The 21,948-nt window shown below is 47.8% G+C and overlaps 1 protein-coding gene and 1 non-coding gene across 3 annotated transcripts in view; both read right to left on the bottom strand.

Annotated features, from left to right (window-relative positions):
* Tet (Ten-Eleven Translocation (TET) family protein) overlaps nt 1-21,948 on the bottom strand; it is a 214,941-nt gene that overhangs the window by 177,103 nt on the left and 15,890 nt on the right. The gene's annotated exons all lie outside the window — the stretch shown is intronic.
* Nucleotides 15,613-15,685, bottom strand: TRNAT-CGU (transfer RNA threonine (anticodon CGU)). Its single transcript has one exon. It is a non-coding gene; the product is annotated as a tRNA-Thr (tRNA).

A 21,948-nucleotide genomic window follows, 5' to 3' on the forward strand; every position in this document is an offset into this window, starting at 1 on the left:
ATTGGGAGACATTTCTGACGTTATGACAGAGATTCTGATTTCGCAACAGAAGCCTTCTGTCGCGACAACAAGAGTTCTGAAGTCGGAACAACAGCTTTATATCCTGACAGCGACTCCGACATTATGACACCAATTCTGACGTCGCAGCAGAAACATTCGGTCGCGGAGGCCAAGAGTTCCGAAGTCGCAACAGAAGCGCTTTCCGTCGCGGTCCTTTAAAATTGTATGTTTTCGCATCGGTAGTGTACACTGTACTTTTCTCTTGCGCGGTATTCAATCGCGCTTCTTTGAAGCCGGCGATGCTGATGGCACCGACACCGGTATTAAAGTCGACGTGGCGAATAGTTATAATTGTGCCGTGACGACGCGGCACCAGCAACGCCCTACCGGCCTCCTCAAAATCGGTGGCTGATCAAAATCATACCATCTGCGGGAATGGCTGCGTATCCGTTCTTTTTTGGGGGGTAAGATGGATGTGGCACACAGGCCTGTGGACTTACATGTGCTGTTATACTGACACATTAGTTAATTACCCAGGAATATTTCACAAGCTTATGCGAAGCGGAAAAGAAGATTTGGGTTGTTCCACAAAGTTGCGTGAAAAGCTGTCTCGCTCGGGTCTCATTAATCTGGTACAGTGCTGCCGTGAGAAGCCAGTATGCTGTCAGAAAGAACTCTCATCCACGAATGTTTATGTAGCTATTTTGCATTGAACACACGAATTATATGCGCGCTCAAAAGTGTAAAGAACGAGAGACAACTGTCGAAACTAGCAGTAAGAACCCTAAATGTCAACGTTGTCTATTTCTGAATTTCTTATTTAATATGGATATCGTACATCAAAATCGATGTTCTAGCACTGCACGATGTACCTGTCGATGGTATGAACACTCTTGCTCTTCTAGAGATGCGGCACTTGACGCGGTGGAGTGATAGCGGATCTTGGCTCTCAAAATGCAAATGTAAACATCAGCGCATCAGCACGTCGTACTATTCACATGGCCAAAACATACACTCGAAAAGCATGGCAGGGGTGGTGCAGTGGTAAGATGCCGGGCTCGGAATCGTGAGGTTGCATGTTCGAATCCTAGGCGAAGACGTTTTTTTTTTCTAAATTTTTTTTTTACTTTTATGTTTTTCTTTTATGTACTAACAAATTTACATAACCTTACGGACGTCTCTGTCAATTTTAATTAAATATTGATCAAGAACTACAGAACTTTCTACTACAGGACGTCACACTACAGACAACAGAACTACAGGCAACAGAACTACAGGCAACAGAACTACAGAACCAACGTCCCAAAATACGACAGACTGCAAAAATTTCCTGTTGTGTTTTTCAACTGGGTAATAACGAAAAATAAATACAGAGTGTTGTAAAAAGATATATGCATTCCCGCGGGAACAACAGCTTCCTTTATTTTACCCGCCGTGGTTGCTGAGTGGCTACGGTGGATGCTGAGCACGAGGTCGCGGGATCGAATCCCGGCCACGGTGGCCGCATCTCGATGGGGGCGAAAAGCGAAAACACCCGTGCGCTTAGATTTAGGTGCACGTTAAAGAACCCCAGGTGGTCGAAATTTCCAGAGTCCTCCACTACGGCGTGCCTCATAATCAGAAAGTGGTTTTGGCACGTAAAACCCCATAATTTTTTTTCTGTATTTTTTTTGTGCATCAACCATGTGCTGTACCGGGATTTTCTGCGAACACTTTCATATTAAAAAAAAAAAATTGCCTGTGGAAGATAGCACAGTAGTAGTCAATGAGCTGGTCTACACTCCTAGACAAAGGTACACCCTTTGGGGTGTATATGTGCCACACAAAGATAATCGCCATCTGTCTTGCTTGCGTTTCCTTTCTTGAAAACGCTGCGCTCGCTACCTTCCTGTCGAGAATGCTATGTCACGCTGATAACGCGCATGCCGTTCGTTACTGGAAAGTACCGGGCTCGCAGCCTTAAATTAAACAAAGGAAATGCGGACAAGACAGATGACGATTATTGTTGTGTGGCAAGATACGACCCAAAGGATGTAATTTTATTTAAGAGTGTACTCGAAGAAGCGGACATTACTTGCACAAGAAGTTGACATGCGTAGGCGACTAATTAACAAAAATTCACTAACCAAGTTTTGACTAATTACCCTATAGCACATATTGCAATTTAAAAATTCTCGCAGGGGAGTTCGCAGAGCGGATCCACTTGGAACAAGTTCTCAGGATGACACTAATTTCGAGATATTAATTCCCGAACTTTGCGGAGAAATGCACTGGCGTTTCTTCATTGCACGAAACGACGTTTTGTTAAGAAAGTAAGTGGAACGACAGTGCATTTTTACCGTAAATTTGACGGCGCATATCTCGTAAATGGTGTCATCCACACAATTCTCTTCAAGTGGATTATGCCTCGCAGTCTCACCCGCTAGAATTTGTAAAATGCAATATGTGTCATAAGGTAATTAGATAAGAACTCACTTCGTTAGTTTTTGTTAATTAGTCGATTATGCGTTACTTCTTTTTTAACGTTGCAAGTAATGTCCGCACTAGCTCATGAACTAGAATTGTGCTATCTGCCACAGGCGATTTTTTATATTTTTTCAGTTTGAAAGTGTTCGCTAAAACACCATGCATAGGTAGGTGTCCCGTTTCAGCTACATCTACAGGGTCATATATTGGCCGGCGTTCAGCAAGCCCACCAAAGCGTTCACGAACGAAAATACCGCGAGTGTCGTCGTGAAAAGCCTCGCGCGAGCGAAGTATGCCGAGAAGATCAACAGATGGAAGAGAAGCGACGAGCTGTGGGGCCTCAAACGAAGAGCAAAGCTGCGAGGATAGCGATTCAAGGGCCAACGGGGGAAAGACGAACGTGCCGCAAGGATGGGGAGGCAAGTGAGATTTCACCCCCCGTCTCCTCCGGACTCCCCCAGGCGGCATCCTGAAACATCTGCTGCTGCCGCGCTCTCCCGACTCGGTGGGGAGAGCAGCCGCCGCCGCAGGCGTCGAATGAACGATTGCGAACCTCGCGCGCGCCGTTCGGGACTCGGGAGATTCTCGTAAGCGCCACTCGAGGGCGTCCGCTCAGTAATTATTGCACGGCGAGCAAAGCGCCGTGCGCGCGCTGCCCAGTTGCATCGTGCCGCTGCGCACTTTCCGCAACCTGACTGCAGCCTTCAACGAGAGTGGTTAGCGGCCTGTTCAATCGTCGGCAAAAATCATTGCAGATGGATCTTCACGAAGAACTTAATTTTCCGGACACATTTAAATATGCACATTTTCTTTTGCGCCGTTGGGAAACCCTGGCAACAGGGCGGGGGTCACCTGTATATATGCTAGAAGAAAAGGGTAAAACTGCTTTCAACGATGCAGCGGCGAAAGGTCCGAGAGAATGTACCTCTTTATTCTACCTTCAGGCCTTCACAAAGGGAGACTCGAGTAAACGGGTCACGCTTTAGCTCCTTGAACGTTATAGTGCGACGACCTCAAAAATGCGCATTCTGATTAATACCCTCCCGATCAGCGATGTCGCGCAGGTTGCACGCCCCGGTCAGAAACTTTTCAACGATGATTAATTAATGGTTCACTTTGTATACGATGTCGCGAGGAGAACTGCGCCCTTAAAGAATGAAATAAATAAAGAAAGAAACGAGTCACAAGAGAAAACGACAGAAACAGAGTCGTGTCTGTTCTCCTCTCTTCTCTGATGCGACTGTTCTCTTTCGTATTTATCACACTCCGCAAGGCGATGGCTCAGCCCGCAGAAAAAAAAAAAAAAAATCTGTTCGTAGTGACAGTTTCCAGATTACTGTCGAGAGCGTGCACAAGTCGAGAGCATGCACAAGTTACGACCCGTATTTCACCTTGGATATATATATATATATATATGTATATATATATATATATATATATATATATATATATATATATATATATATATATATATATATATATATATATATATATATATATATATATATTCAGGTTTCGCAATATGCAGGGTGTTCCACGTAACCTGAACCAATGATTTAGAAGAAGTGGTTAGCCGCAGCTGAATGAAACCAAGGCATATGGTTTGCCGTCATGTGGCACTCCTTGGAGTATTTCTTTGTATTCCGCTCAATTAGTTAATTAACTAAGATTAATTATGCAAACTTTTAATATTTGCTTTAGGGCCAAGTGAGTTTCGTAGGGCTGTAGAATGGGCTCAGAAACGACCGATCCAATTTTTTGTGGCAACGTACATGCTGCGTGGTGATTTTTTTTCGGTGGTTAAAGAAAGCCAGCACAATATGAAATAAAACCACGTGACTGCGCTCATGCGCTATCGTATTGCAGCGCTCTCCATCGCGGTTCGCTCGAAAGAACCGCGCGCGCGGACCGTGGCGAAGTGAGCGGCCGCGGCTCTAGGCATCGACTTCACAGTGCGTCAGCATCTTATAGGCGGTGGCACACGGAAAGGAAGCGCCGTCGCCCCTGATATGCAATGAGCTCGAATTACTGTTGAGAGCGCTTCAATACGTTGCGACAAACAATTGGATCGGTCATTTCAGCATCCCCTCTACAACGTAACAAAACGCACTTGGCCCTAAAATGAATATTAAAAATTTTGCATACTTCATCTTAGTAATTAACCAATTAAGCGGAATATATAAAAAAAATACTCTAAGGAGCTCCATATCCGATTTGTTTCATTCAGCTGCGGCTAACCACTTCTTTTTTAAAGGGACACTAAAGGTTACTATTAAATGAACGTGGACTGTTGAAATACCATCCCAGAAACCTCGAAACGCTTGTTTCGTGCCAAGGAGAGACTTATTTTAGGAGAAAATGCGTTCTGAAGCGTCCGCGTACCTCTAGCGCAGTTCAAATCGCCCGCCCTCCGATCGAGGAGTACTGACATCATGGTCTCATGGTGACGTTGCGCCATCGGTGAGTAGAACGGCGTCCGCAGACGGCGCTACGGCTTTTCTGCGCAAAACGCAAACGCGCGGCCAGAAACAGAGCCAAGACAGAGCCGACAGCAGAGCGAAAGCGAGAGTATGGTGGCTAGCGGAAGGAGAAACGCGCGACCATAAGCTGGTACTTTATTCTATGACGCAAACTTCGACGCTCGTCACAATTGTCCCTGACAACGACAGATTGGCTCGCTATGCTGGGCTCAACTTCAGCGATTTGAGCACTGACGAGCGCGACGGGCTGCTGAGGGCTCGCGCTGCCGGCGTCGTTGCGTAATACGACGGCGGCCTCGACACCGGCTCTCCGGAGCGGGAAAGCAACGAGGGCTTCCCACCACAACATCACAAGGACGTGACATTCTCGCTGCTTGTTCGAAATGAAAGTTTCGCGAGCCAGCAGAACCCGCACAGCACGACGCGATAACGAAACTACTGAAACTCCAAAGCGTGCGCGGCGCAGAGTCGAGCGAAAACGAAACCTTTCGACCACCCATACTACAGAAGGGTAACGTCAAAATGTTATTTTTTCTTAGAATCGAATAGACGTAGACAAGTAGCATTTTCTTCCGTCTTATAATCGAATGAAATGATATTTTCAATACGAGTAGTTGAGTATTAGTAACACAAATTATGAGGAGTGCTTTCGTCATCGGGCTAGTACCGGAATGTCGCTGGGGGGTCTCAAATCGTGTCATGCATTTACCTCAATTTCTCGGTTACTAAAGCTCTGTTCGCGATTAGATTGACGCCTTAGTCGTTCTAGAACATTGCTCTACCACTTTAACTTGACTTTCTGGTAACCTTTAGTGTCCCTTTAAAATCCTTGGTTTAAGTTACGTGAAACACCCTGTATATACGACAGACGATTCAATGCTCGTGTAGTTCATTGCGCTGACTAAATTCCACATAAGAGCTGGTAGGTGGCATCTTATACAGACGTAGACATTTTACACGCAGGTGCTTAATACGCCATCAGTAGCTGCGCGCGCACAGCTCCGCAAGCCGGATGTAACTTCATCGCTACTGTACGCTCACGCACGTTCGCTGCTCCGATTGAGCGCTCGAGGTTGAGACGATGTATGGCGCAGGTCCGCAAGCGCAACAATGTTCCGTCAGACGACGAGTGCGAGACCGATCGTTCTACGAGTCGAAACTCAGTCAGCGTGCTTGTACGCTACACCGCCGCGCTGCAGCCTGGCGCTTGCCCTTTTCCCGTCGTCGAGCAGAATGCGCAGTCGTGCTGCGCGTCTGCGGCTCAGTATACCGCGGCTTCTCCGACCCGCCGGCGGGGACGAGTCTCCCCCAAGTGCGACCCACGCGCACAAACACCGGGCGCCCAAGTTCATGCACGCGCTCGAGATGGCGACACAGTGTTTTATTTCGAAACCCCCACCCCCTCTTATACCGCCTTGCACACAGCGTGGTGCGGGAGGGAAGCGGAGCTCTGGGCGATCGGAGGCGCCTCTTTGATTTCGGCGAAGTGCCCCGGCGGTGGGCGCGGCGTCCCGTTGCCCGAAATAGCCGCGGGCGCGCCACGCGCGAGCCCACCGCACCGACATCTTTGGGGCGGCACGGCAGCGGAGCGCGCCGTTTAAAATTAGAAGCGCGGAGGCCTCGCCGCGGGGAGCTGAAACCGCGCGCTCTCCGACGCGACGAGGACCCGGCTGCGGGAGCGCGGCGGGGCTGGCCGCGAAACCGCTCGGCACAATTGTCCGAGACGCGGCGCCGGTCCTGGAACGGCCCGCGGAGGCAGCGGAGCACGAGTACACACGGCGGTCCCATCGATGCGATCTGCTCGCGAGCCGCCGCTGCATCTTAGCACGCGCTGCGTACCGATGTGCGGCAACTGACGCCGGGTGCGCAGTTTGAAGTCTGCGCGACAGAGGCGTGAATATGGATGGCGTGTACGAGAAAGATGGCCGCGCGCGACGGGGCGTATTCGTTGACAAGCTTCGTTAACTGAGCTCACCAATAGTGTTTTTTTTTTTTTTTTTAGATTTTACTGCGGCCATTCCAGTACTGGGCTCCAAACTGTGTTTGGGTTATCCACCCGTCTATCACGCATGTCTTGCGCCGTGGTCATTGTCTTTATGCCGCCGCTAACGCTGTTGTTTTTATGTTGACGAACGTCATCGCGTCCTCAGCTTTCGTAAACCAGAAGACTAAGAAAAACAAAACGTTCCCCGCCATATGCGGAAACGTTTTCATTTGTCCGTGGGCGGGGGGGGGGGGGGTGATGGAGGGCTGGGGCCCGACCACGTTCCGAAACCAACACACACACATATATATATATATATATATATATATATATATATATATATATATATATATATATATATATATATAAATAACTTCGTGTGACTTCGAAGAAGCGTTCACTGAAGTGACGGCCTTATATGAGAATTTACAAGACGTCATAGTAGGAGACGGTTTAATTTCACAGCCTGAGTGATCTCGCACCACCAAGAATCTGGCGTCTCTCGGTGGTGTAATCTACCTTCGTGTAATTGTCGTATACTTCGCTATCACCAATACTGCTTCGCCTTTCCGGCGAAACTGCAGCCTCTATCTCTCTCTCTCTCCCTCTTTTTTTCTTTTTCCATGACTCCGAGTATAAGCGCTGCTGCGCATCACTGCTGTTGATTCTGATTTCGAGTGAATCCGGCTTGCCTCATTTCGTTTGCTGACTGAATTATACAGGGTGCCCCAATTATCATGCACCAAGACATTTAAAAAAGAGCACTTGCGTTACTCGAACCAAACCTATAGTGCATATTGTTTCCAGTACAGTGTAGTAGCCGCCAGTAATTGTTTCCTTACTGAGATTTAATTCGACAATTACAATGAATTATCTAATTCGGAAAGTACTGTCCTAATTATTAAAGTGTCAATGAGACATTTGTAGGGACCCGCAGGCGTCCCCAAATGATATCCAACTGCTGTGTTTTCAGCGACGTACCAATTGTGGGCAATTTTTTCAGACCGTCAAACAAACTTCACGAAACGTGAAAAATACCACGTGACTGCGCTCCCACCCGCATCATAAAGCAGCACACTCAAATAAGCTGATTGAACGCAACTGCACTGCCTGTCGCAAACCCGAAGAGACAGCGCATCACCTCGATAATGGTACGGAAGGAGCACCAACAGCAAGTTTCGCGGCTTTGCAGCAAGTTTCGCGGCTTTGCAGCTATTCCTTCCTCTCATTTCTACGTCACACTTATTATCCGTCTCTCAAGGCCGACTGATCACATTGATTACAACAGCCCCTTGATAACGCGGCCGAAGCGCCGCTCTGACCGTGCACGAAACGCGAAAAGCTATGCAATAGGCATACAATGTTTCAAAATCTCGGCTTTGCTCACCCCGAATCGATAGAGCACGCGCGAAAGTATATTTCGCGACAGAAACTTGCTTCGGTCCAAAGTCAAATTAAAATGACGGTTTTATTTTTCATTACAGTATATACGTGCTGCAAAAACAGGTTCGTGGCACAAAATAAAAGCGAAATAAACAGACCGGGAAGCGGCCCACGTGTAAGAAAAAGGCCACTCTGATGCGTTCAAGAAAGTAAATATACAACTTCTAAATGAGCCGAATCGGCAATCGGGCCGCCTGCACAAAAAAAAAAAAAAAAAAAAAAGAACACCAGATTTCAGTGTGACCTTATTATCTACGAATACGTAAGCGCCGTTGAACACCAGCTGCTGCCTAGAGGACGTGCTCGAACATATCTCCTTCTGCAGCTACGCAGTACTGAGTCCGCTTTATCACATCTTCAGTTGCTTTCTTCATGACCGACGCTGTACTCCTACGGCAAACATCCGTTATCCTTGTCTTGAGCTAATCTGACGTCCGTATCGATCATGTAAGCACGATCTTTCACATAAACCCAAAGAAAAATCGAGTGGAGAGAGGTCAGGTGACCTACCCGGCCAATTTAGAGGCCCGTGGCTTCCAATCTATTACGCATGAAAAGTCGCATTCAGCCAGTTTCGTGCTCGGCTGCTGCTGTGTGCTGGTGCCCCATCTTGCTGATACCACAGAAGTGGAAGACATGACAGCGGGACTTCGCTCAGAAACTCATCCACCACTACTCAAGAATTTCGTCCACGTAACGCTGTCCAGTCAGTGTGTAATCGAAGAAGATGGGACCGATTATAGCACAGGCGAAAATTCCGCACCCCACATTGGACGACCACTGGCACTGGTGCCGATTGCGCTTTTCCAGTGTGGATTGTAATCAGTCCAATAGGACTCTCAATGAAGTTTTTCCATCCATCCATCCATCCATCCATCCAATAGTTTGCATTATGCAAATTTACCTGGGCGTTTCTGTGAAAATTGGCTTCATCTGTGCACATGATGTTGCTCAAAAAACGTCCGGTGACTCATCGGCTTTTGAGAGGACTCAATTGGAGAAACTAGACGATTCTGCAGGTCCCTATCTTCCAAGCATTGGTGCAGGTTATGGTGGTACGGGTGAATAGCAGAGTCATTTATAATCCTAAGATTTGATGACTTGGAAACTGGTACCTGGGCAGCGACGTGCCACCCGCTAGCATGAGGGTTTGAGGCCGCAAATGCTTTCGTCTGCTATTGTAGCCCCTATTCATTTATTTTAGATTTGGCTTTATGCCCGTTATACCTAAAGGTGGTGCGGGCTAACCCCCATATTTTTTCAGTTCTTTTTTTATCTGGAGAAAAAAAAAGGTATAATGATAGAACATCCGTGCGTAGGCTAGGACTCAAACATGGAATCCTCCGCCGCTGATTCTGAAAGTTGCCGGTTTTTCTCAGGTTTTCATAATTTCTGATGATAGTCGATGCGTTTGGTCTACCGCCACGCTTCCATGGCCAATATATATATTTGCGGCCTTCCTCTTGTTTCCATTTGCAGCTCCCAAGGCAAGGATCGTGTTTTCCTTCTGCTCATTGGAGGGAGACATGGCGACAGGGACGAAACAATACGCACCTTTAAACCTTTGCACTGACGTTGTCAATTCGCTTTTGTGGTAATAGGCTTTGTGGCAAAAGAAAGAAAGAAGATATGACGACCATTCCACTCTGTAAAGATGGAATGGTACCGAAAGCTGACGACAGTCAAAACTCTCAAACGAAAAGCAAAGTGCTTTCGCTGCCATTCCATCTTCACAGAGTGGAATGGTTGTCATTTGTTCGTTCAGCATCGCGGGAACGTTATTCGTCGGTGATCGTTTCACGCCGGCGCCATTTACATTCTCGTTGCTGTTCCCTCCGGCGCTCCTCGTACGCATGTTGTTCTTCGGATGTACGAACTATACGTGTCCACCCCATTGATAACTCAACTGTTTTTAGCGCCGATACCTCTCCTGCTTATATACTGCGATAACATTGACGCCACGCTATCGTTCGCGGCGAGCGCTCTAATCTGTTCCGCATTTTGACATCTGCGTCGCCGCACTGCACCCGTACGTGATCACACACAAAGCATACAATGAAACCCATTGCGTATGGGTTTGTTATAAATCGCTAAGTCCGTTTCTGTTGCCGGACACCGAAAAAAACTACGGAAGGTTAGTCATATACATCTTTCGCTGTAAAAAAAAAAAACCATCCGTACGCTCAGACAACAGCTTTCACAGCTTGTTTCCAACTAGCACCAAACGCGACGTTTTACTTCGGCCGGAGCGCTGCAGCTAAGGCACTAGCTCCATCATGATGTTTTTTTTTATTTGCTTTATTTCGTTCTGTATAACTCAGAGGGAGCCTGTTCGAGGGCGCTGCTTTGCGATCCGAGTGGGAGTGCAGTCACGTGGTATTCTCCATGTTTCGCAGGGTTTATTTGTCAGTCGGAAAAACTTTTTACGCAATTAGTACGTCGCTGAAAATACCGCAGTTAGATGTCCCTTGGCTGTGCCTACAAATGCCTCATTGATACTTTGTTCATTAGCATAGTACGTCTCGAGTTACACAATTAATTGCACTTACCTAATTACATCTCAGTAAGGAAAAAAATTACTGGCAACCACGCCACTGTATTGGAAACAATATGCACTAGGTTTTCTTCGGGTAACGCATTGCCCTTTTTTTTTTTTTAAATCTTGGTGCATGATAGCTAGTTGGGACACCCTGTATATATTTATGACCTCTGCATGCAAGTGACAATGTTTACATGCCTCATAAATGTTGTAAATTATTAGAAGTGTCTTTTTTTTCATGAGTTGTTAGCATTGCTTACTGGCAAGAGAAGCGATACTCAGACACACATTATGCACTTGCATTTCACACGCCGTTGACAAAAGACTCTGCCGAAGGGGCCACTGAAGTCTACAGGTTTTTTGAGGGTCAAAAAAGCACGCAAAGCATTTTGAAGCCAGGTGAACATAAAGCAACATATTCATTCTCTAGGCATAAGCTATCCATACGTTTAGAAATAATTGTTAGTTGGCTACCTCCTTCTCTTTAAAAAAAACATAATAAACTTTGTGCTGTGTATGCAATTAAATATATTGTGTTTAAATATAAATGGTGTTTACAGTGGAAATTCAAAGCAACGTTGAAGTGAGAAAATGCGGTTGAGGCAGCCGCCGCTGGTACTTCTAATGCGCTTGTCCTCCTATTATCAGGATTTGCAGAAATAAAGCGAAAGTATGAATTAAAATCCGTGCACGTCCGCGCCGACAATGATGCACTAAGCGTTTAGCCACAATAAAATATCAAGTGACAAGGGCGAGGCAAGTCAAAAGAAATCTCAGATGACGTGGGTGACAAAACTCTGGCATTGACGCGTTAGGTAGGTGCTCGGAGGGTAGGATTCGACATCGCTTCGGGAGGGGGGGCTCTGTCTCCCTCGGAAAACTCCGGAGGGGGAGTCCTGTTTTACACAAGTTACGCTCCGGTCCCCCTCCGGAGTATAACTTGCTCTGACATCATTTCACTCTAATTCATCTTAACTCACTTTATTTCACATTAATTACCCACAATTACAACTGTTGTTATACCATTTACTGCCTTCTGACTGACGTCACACAAAACACCGATGACGTCACATTGATTTTTGTTACCACTCGTTGCGGACCAACGCCAACTTTTCTGCCTCATGGAGCATGTAATAAAAAGCATAAAAACCGCGCCGCAACAAAACTTCCGCGCTCGGCAGTTTCAGACGTTCGCAGCGCGGCTTTCAATGCCGCGGTCCCTCTCAGCGTCACCTACCAAAGATTTGCTCACTAAAATGTCAGTCACGGCCTCCGAGATCGGGCGGCGCGACCTACCCAGACTAGGAGGCCATGTGTCAGCTAACGAAGTGTCATGATCATGCCGCGGTCATCGCCGTGTCGTAATTGTTGTCGTGGTAGTAAGAGTTTGGGAAAATTTATTCTCTCCAATACTGTGCGTATATCCTCACTCAAACAACATCGCGGGGCCGGGAAAAAAATATTTGTGAAAATGTGTGTGCATGCTTTGTCCAACACGAGAGTGGTGAGTTGATGTTAAACGTTACCTTGCGTGCATCACTGCTGTTTGCCCGCGTAGTACACAAAACACAAAAGGAGAGGTGCTTTCTTGAGGCGTTGTTTGTGCGCCATATTTCATAACCTCTGAGAGGGTTGAGCGTTGTCATTGCCTCACATTGCACATAGCATCATGGCAGAAGCATTAAACTTGAATTCTTCTTCTATGGAGCTGTACGTGCCAAAACCACAATCTGATTATGAGGCAGGCCGTAGTGGCACACTCCGGATTAAATTTTGGCACCGTGGTTTTCTTTCATCTGTACCTAAATCAAAGTGCGCGAGCATTTTTATTCGCCCCAGTCAAAATGCGGCTGCCTCGGTCAAATCCGTGACCTCGAGCAATGCCGTACCCGCAAAACTATCGCGGCGGGCACAGAAGTGTTCATTTGACGTGCGACCGCTTCGTTGCGTCGCCTGGACCCTGCATTGCGCTTTAATTCGGCTTCTGCACGGCACGGCTTCTGCAGAACGGCTTCTGCACGTCATGTGTAAGTTGTCCACTAGGCATATTTACATGGTTTTATTTTTCAGAAATAGCAGAAGCGCACCGCCCTTAAGTTTATCCTTGAACTTAAGTTTATCCAGCATTTCCTTGCCTTCTAACGTCACATACTCCCCCCCCCCCCCACCCCGTTGTATCTGCACGGGAACTGCGAGCGAAGAGCGACAAGGCTGTTCAATCGTTTCGCGACTGCGTCGGTTCTACCCAATCGATGCTCCCTCTCCCTCCTCCTCTCTTCCATTCGTTCCAGCTTCCCTCTGGACTTGAAGGTTGGTGCAGGTGCTGATAATTGCAGCTGTCAAGAGGCAAATGTGGCGACAACCGCAGAGCTCCAGAGGGCATTGTGCACAGTCGACGCGGTTCGGTCCAAACGAGTACCTGACGTCTCTTTTCTTCTCTGCCAGGCTCCTTCGAACCACCCCTCGACGCGGTGTGCCGGACAGCAGCAGCAGCCGCAGCAGCAGCAGCAGTGGTAAAGCCGAATGGAGAGGCAAAGAGCGCTTCGCTTTAAAACCGGCCTACATCGCATAAAAGCCACAAGATGACGGCTTTCAGTAACCATGTCTGTTCGAAACGCACACTACAAAACTGCTTTCCACTGTATGCCCCTTGCACCGGCTTGAAAGTTCTACTAGACGCTTTAACTTCGAGCTACCGCGCCGTGGTTGCTTAGTGGCTATGGTGTTGGGCTGCTAAGCACGAGGTCGCGGCATCGAATCCCGGCCACGGCAGCCGCATTTCGATGGGGGCGAAATGCGAAAACACCCGTGTACTTAGATTTAGGTGCACGTTAAAGAACCCCAGGTGGTCCAAATTTCCGGAGTCCCCCACTACGGCGTGCCTCATAATCAGAAAGTGGTTTCGGCACGTAAAACCCCATAATTTAACTAACTTACAACTGTAATTTATCACCCTTGCATCAGCGTCACTGGCCGCTTGGGGAAGGAAGCAAATTATACGATATTAGAATTAACGACCCACACTCCGGCGTCGTTCGTCTGAATGTCACGCGCCGAACTTTGTCGACTTAAGCTAGGGAATGTGCGCGGCTCTGGTCTCGATCGCAAGTATGCCGAGTCACAGGGAGCATGCGCATTTGGGCATTTTCACATCTCGGACACTCTTGCCTCGCGATGAACGATCAGTGGAGACGTCACGGCGAATGGTTATCGCGCCTCTCCCACTTCACTTCTTGCGCTCGCTGTAGGCTGTGTGTTTTGGCGCTGTTGTCATTTCTCCAGAAAGTTTCTATACGCAATAGATGTCGGCGGGTAGCCGCGCGTATTAAACAAAGAAATCAAGGAAAGAAGTCCCGCCGCATGCTCAAGCGTGCTAACCAAGATACATATCGGCCCTGTGGGCGTGTCCAGTCACGTTTCTCGCAAGTGCGATAGCCGTGGATCGAGGCCATCGGCGTTTTCGTCAAACACGCGAGACATAACGCGCATATCGAAGCGGCCGCCGAATGACTGTATTCAAATCACTCCGGCGTTTCTTCTTCAGTCACCGCCGGCCGCGCGGAGTAATTTTATATTCCTCGCCGGCCCGCAGCGATCCGAGACCCGTGGCGCGAGCGAAGGAACACCTTTTGTGCGTCCCCGATAAATGATATGCAACCGCGCGCGCGCGCATATCCGAAAGAAAAATCTCTCTCGCGCACGGCCACGTCGCTGTATGCATGCAGTGGCGGCCGGAGCCGGCTCGTAATTTCTGCCCAATCGGTTTTGCATGCAGAGCAGGGTCGGTCGTGAGGCGGCGGCGCGGGGTGGGCCAAAGCCGAATAAATGACGGGATCCGAGCGCGGATTGAATCAGTGACTCAGCGGTCGTGATTCACACAATCGCTCGCGCAAACAGAGCGCGCACACGGCGCGGCATAAGATCATCGCTCCGCCGCGCGTTTCGTGCTCCCTCGCGCGCCGTGTGTTTAGACGAACCGCGCATGTGCGCGCTGATGTGCACGCACGAGGAAGAGAGAGAGCGAAAACGCGCGCAGCAAAATTTACCGCGGCGTACTCTCGCTTGCTCGATGTTTTTGCGTATGGCTCTTGCAAAGGTCTCGACCAAGTTCGAGAATGATTTCAGTTACACCATGCGCGTGCGCGCGGCCACAAGGAACACCGGAGTTTTCTCCTCGCGTGCGTGACATCGATCCTAGGTATGTGTAAATATATCTGTACCTATACAGCTATACCTACAGACGTGTTCGCCTCCGTTGTTACATTGTTGCGGGTTCAATTGCCTGCTATAGCTGCTCCGAACGACAATATTCCACTAATTGGCCCATAGGAAACACGTCATAGCTTTGGGGCCGGGACGGTGCAATCAAAATTGTCTCTCTCTTTTAATCTGTAGATAAAGATCAATGCGGTAAGCCCATGTTACCTCTTGCGCGTTATGCGATACATCGCTTATTATTCGCTTATTATTATTATTATTATTATTATTATTATTATTATTATTATTATTATTATTATTATTATTATTATTATTTCCGCACCGGTGGTGGAGAGGTGTGAAATTGTCTGGTTTCCAAGTCATATCATGAGAAGCCAACAAACAAAGATGGCAAGGACAACATAGGGGAAATTACTTGTACTTACTAATTCGATTAAAGAAATGATAAATTAATGGCAATGAAACTGGATGAAAAAACCACTTGCCGCAAGTGGGGAATGATCCCACGTCTTCACATTACGCGTGCGATGCTCTAACCAATTGAGCTATCGCGGCGTCGTTTCTCCATCTAGTTTCTTGTGTATTAATGTTCTTTACTACTACAGCTAACCTTGGCAGTGTTAGCCAGCGCCACCAATCACAAACGTTGGCGGCGGATGTGGAACATCCTTTCTGCCGCAGGCGTCACGAGTACGTGAGCTTTTTGGGTGAAAGCAACTGATCAATAAACCCACACATGCTACCGCGGTAGCTCAATTGGTAGAACATCGCACGCGGAATGCGAAGGCCTGGGGTCTTTCCCCCCCTGCGGCCAGTTGTTTCTTCATCCACTTTCATTTCCATTAATTTATCATTCCTTTCATTGAATTAGTAAGTACAAGTAATTTCCCACATGTTGTCCTTGGCGTCTTTGCTTGTTGGCTTCCCATGATATGACTAATAAAAAATCGGGCTCCTCGGTTAACCCCTTTCTTCTGGTTTCCGAGGTAACACTGCTCTGTTAATCTGTTTCGACCTGTATTCCATTTTTTAGAGCTTGAGGTGCAAGTTTCGTGTAGACCTCTTAATAGCCCACTAGATTTATTATCGTGCGCAAGAAACGGAACCTACTTTATCTTCCATCTTTTCTTCAGTACTTTTTTCTTTTTAACAAATGCGAAGATTACCACGGATGACGTCCTTTCTGCATCTGTTTTTCCGCTCCCGTGCTTTTTTTTTTTCTTTCCTCACTTACTTGCACACTCCGCAGACGGCTTACCGAAGCGAGCGGCCGCTTATGTGCTGCGAAGTTCTTAAAACGGCACGTTGGCCAACCGTGAAAAGCTCGCTCGCTCAGCAATGCAAGTCGGCGGCCGCTATAGCAGAAACGCTGATGCGCACCGTTGCTCGCCCAGCATGCATCGGCAAGGAAAGGAGAGAGAGAGAAAAAAAAAAACGAAAACGCATTGCCGTTTCTGCTTTTTCATCTTTCGCACCCGAAAACTACTCTGCTCAGGCTTTGCTTCGCTGGTCGTTTCCTATGAAGCCAGCTGTTTTCCCTGCAGTCTGTCTCTTTAAGGTTTTATTTCTAGGCCTCTCACCAACTTCCTGTCCGAACCTGTAACGGACCTTACGTCATCGCTCGCCCCGCTTTGAATCTTCGAGGAAACATGACGACGGCAAATATGATGACGCTTGTGGCGTACAAATAATGCAGCGCGCAGAGATTGCACGACAGCGAGGGAGACAGTTGGTTACCGTGTAGTTATTGCGTGTGCAATATAATCATCGTCATCGCTACCACCACCACCATCGTATTTATGTATTATACACACTAAAGGCTTCTTACAGCGATCTTCTCACAGGTATACACGACAAAAGGTCAGTAATGTTTCCTCGCAATCTTACTACGTTGATTACCTCGCACTCATTATTTATCGAACAACTTCATTTCTTTCCAAGTGGATACTTCTCTTTAATTTTTCTGTTTTTATGGGCACGCTTGAATAAGTGATTCATTGATTCGTGAGGTTTAACGACCCAAAACCACAACGGGGCTATGAGAGTTCGGATTAACTTGGATTAAGTTCGACCGTTTGCGGTTCTTCTTTAACGTGCTTGCATTGAAATCTCAAAGCGTTTTCTTTTTTTTTTTCATTTCTTCTTTTCGCACTCATTGGAATGAGTGCAGACATGCACACATTATAGCTCCTTTTTTTTTGCATACACGCAAATTTCGTTTGTTTTAAGAGCTTATGGGCCCGCACTTGTTCGAGTCGCTTGTCGCGGTATTTTGGGATTTTCTCAAGTTGGCGTATCGCACCTGTACTAGGAGGAAATGCCCAGCTGGTACGACACGCACGAACAGCCAAGACCTGCAGGTGTGGGTATGAAGAATGCAGCTCACAGCACAAATGGGAACAGTTTGAAAGGGGATTAGCACGTGAATTTTCCGGAATTCTATCCGAAGAACCTCCTCGCCGGCCCTAGCTACCCTCCCTTCCCAAGCGCTACATGAGAAACACGACGTACTCGTCGTGGCTTTTCGCTTGTCGAGTTATTCTCGAATGTTGCACTCATTTCCTGCTATCCTAGCCCATTGAAGTTTATTGCAATACGTCGAGATGGGGGGCGGCGAAATTTTTCATAGAATCTTACTGTCGAAAAATAGTCACCCCTTCGAAAGTAGCACGCAGTTACAAAGGGAACGCGTACGGATTTTTCAAAAAGATTTCCAGTCGAAGAGAAATGCGCGATGTTCCGGTAACTGAACCTGGAAATTACGCCTTACTGAGGCGGTCGAGGCACCATCTACGTCAAGCAGGAGGCCAGCAGACCGCAATTCGAGGATGATTAATAGTAATCTCGACGCGTGGGCAAACTAATGTGCGAATCAGTTCTCCGGAAATCCGCAAAACATTTCGGGTCGATGACAATCATATGCTGAATGCCAATGGCGGAGTCGCAGCAGCCGACGGACTCCGCGAGCGAGCACTCGGCTCTGGCGCAGAGCAACGCCTCCAGATCCGCGAGTGCAACACAACCTGAGCCGCCGGAGCAAAGCGAAAGCGGAAGTTCTATCACCGAGTTACCCAGGATATCTTTCATGTTGTCATTTCCTTCCGCTGTTTGCTCCCAGCACCGCCGCACCGGTCACTTGTCCCTTCAGCGCCGTTCACCTGTGTTTTTAAAAGTGCGGAATGGATATCTCGCCAAGCGTGCAGCAGTTTTTGCTTCCTCGCGAGTCGTGACCGGTGGCGCCTCCCAGCAGACAAACGTGATAAAGGAAATACGTCACGCAGAGTTCCGGCCCACTCTGCCGATTTTGGCGGAGCATCTTTTTCTGCTCCACGGAGTGTCTCCCGCTCTGAACCCCCCCCCCCCCCCCCCCCGACTCTCATTGGAACACGTTACTCCCGCCTTCACTCTGCCATTGGAACAAACTTGCTCCGAAACAAGCAGAAAAACTTGCTCTGACTCCGCCATTGGAATTCAACAATAGTTTCCCTCTTCCTCCGGCTTGCCTGTTTTCGTCGAAATGATTTTGTCAATGCTACATTGTCTCATAATCGGTGAAGGGTAGTTGCCGCCAAGAGCATGGCTGTATAAGCGAGGCATCATTCCGGTAGTTGGCAACCACAGGTCTCGCGTGGACGCGTGATTAAGTGCGTTAGCATTAGCAGTGTCAAATTGAAAAAAAAGAAAGAAGAAATGTCTATGTGTGTGAAGTGTGGGAAGCCGGTCACGTGGTACGGGTGGAGAGGTGATGGGACAGCTTATACAGTCTGCTCCGGACAGGTGCACTTCAGGTGCACTTCGCTCCTCGAAGAGGCAGCACGGAGTGTTGTTCAGGAGCTCGAAGCGAGCTCTTGAACAACGCTTTGCAATGTGCTGAACACGGGAGAAATCATAGATCCGGGACCTCAAAAAGGTGCGACGTAACGCTAACGCATATCTCTCGCATTTACCGCTAAATCACAACTGAATTTTTTAAACAGCGCGACGCAGGACACAGAAAAAGAGCCACAGGACGGAGTGCTTGGCGTCTATGTCCCTGCATTGCGCTCTCTAAAAATCTGCTATTAAAAAAAAAAATGCATACCAACCCGCCCAAATGGACATGCTGTAAACTGTACAGGTTGTTGCCACTCACTGGTTTTCGTTCCCGGCAGTCCATGGCGAGGTTGAACTCTGCATTCCTTTTCAGCTTTTGGCTCAAAAAAGGAAAGGTTTAGTCTCCCATGCTCACGCGTACGGGGAGAGGGAGTTTCTTCACTTCTGGTCTCTTGACGAAAACCAAATCCAAGCACCGGAGTGTTTTTTTTTTCTTTTGCATTCCAGCTGCGTTGGAATGCGGCTGCAATCGAATCCCAACGACTCCGCCAACACATTTGTATGCTGCAAAATATAGCAAAACATAAACCTTCAAAAAAAAAAAAAAGACCGCAATAATCAACAGAGAACGATAGGGAGCGGAACGTTTACCTTTCCCATTTCTTTCTTTTTTTGTCTGCATATCATGTGAACAAATTCATATAAACGATATATTAATTATGAATAATTATGAATAAATATTATGAATATGAAATATTACGAATTATGAATAAAATATTATGCATAAATATAATATATGAATATATGAATAAGCAAAATAATTTTCTGGGACGTTTTCTGTCTGCCTGCGCCAGCTTTAAGCCCACACTTTGTCCGGGATGATATTCCGATACGCTAGACTTCGGGCCACGCGTAGCACTACTAATTTTCCCTTGCACCCGAAAAGGCGCGCAGTCACGGCCAGTCGAAGCAAACAGAGTCGCAGACGGGTAGGTCACGCACCGCACGAGCGCAACAGCTGCAAGACCGCGCGATAAAGGAAAAACACGAGCGTCTCTGCTCTTTTCTACATTTGCATTTCTCTGGAACGTCGCGCTGTTTCCATCGCTTCAGAGAAACAGTCGCGCTGACAGCTCACGACGGCAACGCCTAGTACTGTATCATGGTAGCCGATGTGTACCTGAAATGCCTAACGAAACTGGCATGCCGATGAGGATGATTTATTGGCAGCCCCTTCGAAACGGGGAGGTGGCAAATAGTCACCTAGCCTGCTTGAGTTCATACGGTATTCTACACGTGCTTTCTTTATGCTAGCATTTTGTATACATCGCCTTAATGTTTTTTTTCTCTTGATCAAAACTTGTACATATCTATCAAAACTTCTATCTCGCGGAAGCAGCGTCATCCTCGCTGCGTTCAATTTCTTTTCTTTCGAGAAGACAAAGGAGGCGAAAGGTGTTGCCTCAGTACCACGATACACGGGACGCACCCGGCAATAGCCGACCAGCAAATCTTGAGGAACGAACCGACGGACGGCTATTAGAGAGGGCCGACTAAGGCGCGCGTGGGCGCATTGGTACTGCCTGACCATCGCATCACCTGCGACGCTGCTTCCGAGTTCACTGACCCTGCAAGGCGCGCGAGCCCGTGTTCCCGTGAAGACGAGTTCAACGTACACTGGTCGACGACACTGCGCCACGGTCCGGGGAAAATCGGAGGCACTAAAACGCTGACGACTGTTGTTTCGGTTGTCACTTCCGCGAAAAGCTTAAGCTTTTCAGAGATGTCTTAAGAGGCCGGGGAGTGCGATGGAAACAAAGCAAGCAAAGGGCAGGTGCGGGGTCCGGCTGCGAGCAAAGAAAGGCTGCACTGTTGCGCCGTGCTCCCGTATGGGCTGCGGAATAAGCGACCTTTCCCTCACCCAAACCACCGAGAAGGGTGCACTGCCAACACCTCGCACATCGCAGCGCGCTGCACGGAACTTCTATGTTGACCTCTTCTGCGTGACGTAGCTCAAGGGGAGAGGGTCAGCCAGAAGGCCGCAAGTTCTCTAGAGGGTGTCGGCACTGCCCGCGCGCAGGGAACGCGCACGCCGTGCTTTCGCAGTGAAACATATGTTCTCAACACTCGAATTATGTGGAGCTCGTTGAGGCCCCGTGCATCGACCAAGGCGTCAACAAGCGCGGCTCGGCGATTGTTACGTTTCATCGCATTATCTTTTTCCGTGTTATAGAATGTAATTAGTGCAGTTAAAGTAAAAAAAAAAAAGCTAGGAGGAAATTATCAAACGCGAAAAAGTAATCGGAAAATGTGCGTCTGAGAGAGAGAGAGAGAGAAAGCGCGCTTTGAAAAACTTTTTCATCGTGCACACGTGCTAAGAGCAGTGAGAACCAGCAAGAACTAAGAAAGTATGGTCACGCTGTTTAATTTGTTTTTACACCCTTTTGGGTGAGATAACGGTCAGAAAGCATAACTTAAGCTACGAGTCCTGCTAAAAGACAGTTTGCCTTCGCCACAGTGTGCCACTGAAGTACTTTCAACTTGTGCGGTCTTTCAGCTTGCACATACGCTATTGGCCTGTGGTGAACAAATTGCTTACAATTACTTTCTCGAGCGCCCGAAATGCCCGCAAACATATTCCGATGTGTGCGTATCAAATCAAATCGTGGGGGGCCTAACGTTCCGATACTACGCAAATGAGTAGCGCAACGCCACAGTCACTGGCCTTCCGCGGCCGGTGCCATTCTGAAAATCTCGAAGGGACGTTAGAGCAACGTGTTTCCGAGGCTCTGCAAACATCTGAGACTTGGCTGTTCTAGAATACAGCTGTTCCAATAAACAAACTACTGACCCACGAACACCAACTTGTACATTTTTGTTCAGAAAAAAAAGAAATGAAAGAAAATAAATAAAGGAAGCGGGAAACACCATCATCGAACCCCCAGGCTTCTCAAAGATATTTAGCTCCATGCCTGATGTGGGAGCCGTGCAGATTAAAGGCGGTG

The sequence above is a fragment of the Dermacentor variabilis genome, chromosome 1, assembly GCF_050947875.1.
Source record: "Dermacentor variabilis isolate Ectoservices chromosome 1, ASM5094787v1, whole genome shotgun sequence".
NCBI lineage: Eukaryota > Metazoa > Arthropoda > Arachnida > Ixodida > Ixodidae > Dermacentor > Dermacentor variabilis.